This window comes from Leptopilina heterotoma, unplaced genomic scaffold (genome assembly GCF_015476425.1).
Source record: "Leptopilina heterotoma isolate Lh14 unplaced genomic scaffold, ASM1547642v1 Lhet_70, whole genome shotgun sequence".
NCBI classification, from domain to species: Eukaryota; Metazoa; Arthropoda; class Insecta; order Hymenoptera; family Figitidae; genus Leptopilina; species Leptopilina heterotoma.
Window position 1 is genome coordinate 3524614 of NW_025111162.1, and position 6994 is coordinate 3531607.

Here is a 6994-nt window from a genome sequence, read left to right on the forward strand (position 1 = left end):
CAATCCTTTGTAGAATTTATCTGAAAATAATTTTTTAATTTTTTTTCACGAATTATTTTAAATATTTCTAGTCAAATTCTTTACAATTCGTGCAGAAATTAAAAAATTTTTTTAGATAAATTCTACAAAATATTCTATAGAATATTCTATAGAATTCCCCATCGAATTCGCTATAGAACTTTTTTGACTGCAAGTAAGTTTCGTAAATAACCTTTATATAGGCAGAATAACGTAGGATCTATAAAGGATTTTTATTTCTATTTTTTATCAATAAAAACATATATTATAATTCATTTAAAAAATGTTTTATTTTTTTTAATCATACGCATTATACAAGATATTAAAAAATTCAAATTTTAAAATGTCACTAATTTAATTTAAAAAAATTTTATTTTTTGGCTGCAGCATTTTGATTATCTTTCCTTCTTTGACTTTTGTCGCAGCCTCAATCGTATAATCGGTTCAAAATGTGCCCGATTTGTGATTGGATCTCTAGCTTGAAATATTTTTCTTCCTTCACTGCAGATTTAAAAGGAAGGGTACCTGGAAATGAATGAAATTATTATATACATTTTAATAATATTTAAAACAATGTTGATAACAAGGAATATTTTTACGTTGAAATTGATATTTTAATTCAAATACTTTAATAAATTATACACTGTAAAAAATGTCTAAATTTTATCCGATAAGCGAATTTTCACTTACTTAAATTTTAAGAGTAATAATTATTTTATTTTTACTGATTTAAATTTAAAAACTGTTCAATTAGAAAAATAATTTTTCTATACAATTTGTCTGTGTACACGGAAAAAATAAGTTCAGCAGATTTTACGAAACTAATTTCGCACTAGCGGATATTTAAGATTCCTTGACGAAGTTTTTCAAAAACCCAGAAACTTTCACTACTTTAAGCAGAACAATTGTCGAGAAACTGCAACCAGTGTTGTAATTTATAAAACAAGCTTGAATGTAGAAATGTTTCGTATTTTCTGGTGAACATTTTATCAGAAAATGGTAAAAATGTTTCGTGCAATCTAAAAACGCGTGGTTTGAGTTTCCACTTCGCTGTCTATCGTGAATTCTCGAACACAAAGTTTCGTAAAATTCTATACGGGGTGTACCAAAAGTCGCGTTATACATAGATATGTTGAAGCTTGTCTCGTCGCGTCGGTATTAACTTGTCTGCTGTATATAGAGATAATATGTGGAAGGAAAAAGAGAACTGCTTTAACTGCCGGTAACATTTGGATAATTGTTTTCTTTTACGTTTTCACATTTCATTGTTCCAAATTCGTAACATTTTTTATGTGCTTTTGTAATCCAAACTTTTAATTATTATTAATTTCTTTTAATTTACATTCCAATAAATTTTATAGTTTATCATAATATTTACCGATGACAATATATATATTAATTTCTCAAGTTTTAACTGTTATTACTTCAAATTTTAGACAATTTAATATAAACATTTTTTGAGTTTGAATTTAATTTTGAAAATTTTTTGTCAATTTATTAATAATTTAAAATTAAGAATACAATTATTTTCTAAAAATTGAAAAATTTTATAGAGATTTTATAACTAATTATAATCAAAAAATGTTATTTTAAAAACCATAAAATATTTTGTATAACTTTTAAAAAAATGATTTTTTTAAAAATTAATATTCAGTATATTGACATTTCTCACAAGCGCAGTTTTAATCTCCTTAGTTAGTATATAAAGAAACTCAATTCTTTCATCTACAAGTGCGAGTTATATTGTATGTGCGTTGCGTCAGAATTCGTTTATATGTATGCGTATTTCCGTTAAGTTAGTGTCAGAATAAAATAAGCCAATCCAAGCGAACCATTTCGTTGTAGAGTGCAGTCACATGTGTCGAACCAATCATCTATCTCCTATAGAAGACGAGAAAAAATGGTCTTGAGAGCTCATTGGTACATTAAGAAATTCTTTTTTCTGCTTTATTCGTTTTTTTCTCCGTGAATATTTTTTTCCGTGGCGCATGCGCTTCAGGCTAAACATTTTACAAAACTCTTGAATTAGAACGTCCAACCGATCATTTGTGAATTCCATAGAATTTTTTTGAGTTTTCGAGAAACGCAGTCATCATATATTACTATTGATTCTGTTTTATCTTATACTAAACTCCTCTCCGTATCCGCTATTCCAAAATTAGTTTCGTAAAATGTACTAAATTAATTTTTTCCGTGTATGAAGTAAATAGTTCTCAAATATTCCTCAAAAAGCTAAATATATATCCTAAATTTAACGGAAATGTGAAAAAAATGTTAACAATACAATGAATCGGTTGGTCAACAGTTTTAAAGAGATTGAATCTTTCGAAATTCCATAGAAGTTAGAAAGAACATATTTTACTCCACATGTTTCTTAAAACTGATACTTTTGCAGCATATTCTCATAGCCTCCCTTGAACGAGCGCGTCTAGGCGCGCACTCCCAATGGTTGAAGGTTTCATTAAAAAAAACCCCTACGCACAAACAGCACTATAAGGCTGAGAGTTCAAATCGTGGTAGAAATATAATATGTACAGTTTTGATTTTTTACATAAATATTCAAATGATTTAAGTACAATTTCCGAATAAATAGTAGGAAATATTTCCGAAATTCATGGAAGATAATTCCTTTTATTTATTCAGAAAAATTTCCACCGTTTGAAGTTCCGTGCTGTCCGTATTTGTTCAAAAAAATGCTGAAAATTTTTTTACAGTGTATATTTATAGGGAAAAATTACCTTCGATAATCTTATACGCATTTGTATTGCAAAAGAATAGTTTGTGAGGCATAAGATAAATATGGTTCGAAGTAACATCATGATTGACTTAGTAACAAAGCACATGTAAAGGAAAAAAAACTTTTTCTTTGAGAATTATTTTAGGAATCAGGCATTTTTGTGTAGAAATAAGATCCGTTCAAGTGGTTTCCTCGGACTTGTGTGAGTCATTTAGTGAGAGAAGCGATACAATGTGATATAGCACCACTTCGCTTGTACATACATAAAGAAAATAAAAATGAAGTAAAATATCAAGTTTATGTTATATTTCTAGATTTTAGTTTTAATTATTATTATATATTTGTTATTACTCCTACTACTACTACTACTACTATTATTATTAATTACTTTTAATTTAAATTAAAGTAACACACCTGTCTCCTTTATGATGTTTACTCTCTACGCCTGCAAAATTATAATTTTTTATTTTAATAAATTTAAATATTAAATACCTAGATATAGAATTGATTTCAAAAATGTTACTTACCAAATTCAAACAATAGATGTTCGTACTAAATTGTCCAACAAACTAATGTAACTTATTAACACTTAGTATCCTAATAATAATTTTAAAAACATATTAAACTAATAAAAGTTTAAAATTAGTGAACTAAATTCTAAATTAATGTCTTAAAACACAATTCGATATAAATAGTAACGAATTTTAATTATTTCACTTTTACGGACGAGAGGAACCACTTATAACGTGTCACTCGCGTGAAAGAAAAATCAAGACTGACTAAATTGCCAGAGAAAATGGACCCAAGAAGGCTAAAAATCTATGTAGATGCTACATTTTATTACCTACATCAATTTGATATAAGTAAGTCAATGTAGATTCTACATAGATTTTGTAAAAGCAGACCTACATAGGCTGGCCTATTAAAAATCTATATAGCGTCTATATAGAATGATCTATGTCATTTTGATGTAAGAATGTCAATGTAGATTCTACATAGATTTTGTAAAAGCAGACCTACATAGGCTGGCCTATTAAAAATCTATATAGCGTCTATATAGAATGATCTATGTCATTTTGATGTAAGAATGTCAATGTAGATTCTACATAGATTTTGTAAAAGCAGACCTACATAGGCTGGCCTATTAAAAATCTATATAGCGTCTATATAGAATGATCTATGTCATTTTGATGTAAGAATGTCAATGTAGATTCTACATAGATTTTGTATAAGCAGACCTACATAGGCTGGCCTATTAAAAATCTATATAACGTCTATATAGAATGACTTATGTCATTTTGATGTAAGAATGTCAATGTAGATTCTACATAGAATTTCCATAAGCAGGCCTACATAGAATAGGCTATTAAAAGTCCATGTACAGTCTACGTTAGACGGCCTATATCACTTTAATATAAGAATGTCAATGTAGATTCTACATAGATTTTCCATAAGCAGGCCTACATGGGCTGGTCTATTAAAATTCTATGTAGATTCTACATTGGATGACCTATGTCCTTTGTATATAGGATAGTTTATGTAGATGGTATATAGGTATTATATAAGCAGACCTACATAGGCTGGCCTATTTGAGATCTACATACAGCCTACATCTAAAACGCTTATGTAGGAAAGGCCTACGTAGTATGTACCTCGTATGTATATTAAATGGTCTACATAGGAGGACGACTTTAAACCTATCTAAATTGTATATAGGCTATACATAGCCCACGCTACTTTTTTACTCGGGATGTTATAATATTTCTGGGTGCGTAATCAAGAAAATATGGATAATAGTAAGTTGAAAATTGTTTTAGAATATTAATTGTAACCTTTTACATATAATTTTTGTTATTGCTTCTTCATAGAGGAAGGATTGTATTAGCAAAATTTTCGATTGTGATTTTTTGACATATTTAGAAAATTATTTTCTTTATACCTAATTTTTTAGTACTTTATGTACAAATGAGCACTGCCAGTATAAATGTTATAAATAAATAAATAAAAAATTCCATGTAATTTGACCTCAGAATTCCAAAAAACGGATTTTAAAAACATGTCCCGTTGTGTGTGTGTGAGTACTAACATATTTGCCTCAATATCTCAGAACGAGAAATAGCTAAAGGCTTCAATTTTTTTTAAATTGTAGGTCTCCTCGGGGGACATAAAATGAGAGTATTTTCAGCCCGATTCATAAAGTTTAACTATATTTTTTTTGCATTTTTCATTTTGTAAAAAAACGTTTTTTGTCCATAACTTAAAAAAATGTTAAGACACCTATAAAAGTTTTTCTTTAGTTTTGTAGAGTTTTTTCAGACGCATCTTTTGAGCCTTTATCGAACATTTTTCGTCCATATTAGCCAGAGATATTAAAGTTTTAAAAATCTAAATTTTTCGAAAATAATACTTTTTTGAAAATTTTGTTAAAAAATGTAAAAGTAACTTTAAAAGTATCATTACTAACTTATAGAACATTAAAAGACGCTTCGATTGACCTATTTTTGAACCTGATTCGGTCAAAAATTATGCTTTATTTTTGTCCATGGGAGAAAACGGCCGCCATTTTCATATAAGTCGAACAAGTGACTGACTTTTATTCCCTGTCGTCTGCTATCTTGAATCGCCACTTTTGTGCATTAGGAATAAAAATATCGTAAGTAACATGGGAATAAAGGCATCCCAATTTGTTTACGATGATTTTTGTGACACGAGTGGAGGTCGAGGGCGCCTTGAGACCTCCACTCTCACCGTAAACAAATGGCAGCCTTTATACCCTTGTTGCCTAATATTGGCGATTCAAACAGCTAAACTAGCGCCTCCGGTGGCCGAGTTTAAACTAATATATACACGAGTCCCTGCATGGTGTTCAATGTAAATATCAACGTTTTTATAGTTTTTCAGTTTTATTTTCACTATTAAATCAAGTTTTTTTTTAATTGTTCTACTTGTTTAAATATTTATTAAATATACAGTCGGGTCCCCATACTGTTACATTTCCAGAAATTTCCCACTCCTCCAGACTCAGCTCTGTTATGTGCTCAAAGTATGCCTACTGCGCACCTTTCAGGAACGTAAATATATACACCTCAAGTTTGGCCTAGAAGTATATGCCCCCTTTTCTTTGGGCTTAAGAATACGGCCCTGAAAATTGGTGACGTAACGTGACGTCACCTAACACTTCTGAATTTGGAGGTTATGCAAAAACATAACACTACTGAGGACATAACAGTTTGGAATCTAACAGTATGGGGACCTGACTGTATTATAATAAATTTGAAAGAGCATCGTTACTCGCGGACAGAAAGAAAAGAAAAAACGGGAACGAAACAAATGTTATTCGCTCTGAATTGAAAAAAAAACAGAAAATCTTTATCAGCTTCCAAAAAATGTTGTAAGACGTAAACAGTAGGCTATTGCATTTAAAACAGGAAAAAAATTAACCGACAAAATGAAAGTTTGCAGTACAAATTTTAAATCTAAAGATTACATATCAACTAGATAGAACATTTTTTGGTTATGTTTTTATATGTTTGACAAAAATTCTAATTTTATATTACTTCTAATTATATATTATTAATTTAATCTCTATAGACATTAAATTAATAATATAAAATTAGAATTTTAGATTATTAGAAATATAATATTATTAATATTAGAATTATTTAATTATTAGAATTAGAGCGGAACATAATAATTGTTTCGATCCCGTTTTTTCTTTTCTTCTGTTCATGAGTAACGATGCTCTTATCCATATTTATTATAATTTATTTAAGAAATATTTAAATAAGGTTAACAATTTAGAAAAAAAATTGATTTAATATAATGAAAATAAAACTGAAAAACTTTAAAAATGTTGATATTTACATTGAACACCATGCAGGGAGTCGTGTATATATTAGTTTAAACTCGGCCACCAGATGCGCTAGTTTAGCTGTTTGAATCGCCAATACTATTAACCCTTTAATAAAAAGTAATTCTTATATTTCAATTATTATTATTTCTATGAGGATGCAAAGTGTTCATGAAATGAACACCAAATTTATAAAAATGTACAACTTGGCAGCGGTTTTTTAGGAACCGTTTTATTTATTATTACCGTATTTTTTTTATTTTATTATGAATATGCTATGTTCTTTCACTGGAAAATACAACTGTTCTTTTACTGGTCAACATTCTTTCACTGGTAAAATGGACATTTTTCAATATTTGATTAAAATTTAATATATTAGGGGAGAGTTG

At 28.7% G+C, this 6994-nt stretch overlaps 1 long non-coding RNA gene across 1 annotated transcript; it reads right to left on the bottom strand.

Moving 5' to 3' along the window:
* Positions 1 to 329: 329 nt before the first annotated feature.
* LOC122510550 lies at positions 330 to 3575 on the bottom strand. The gene is made up of 3 exons (XR_006302451.1): positions 3283 to 3575; positions 3170 to 3200; positions 330 to 543 (listed from the first exon to the last, which is right to left on the bottom strand). It is a non-coding gene; the product is annotated as an uncharacterized LOC122510550 (long non-coding RNA).
* Positions 3576 to 6994: the final 3419 nt, after the last annotated feature.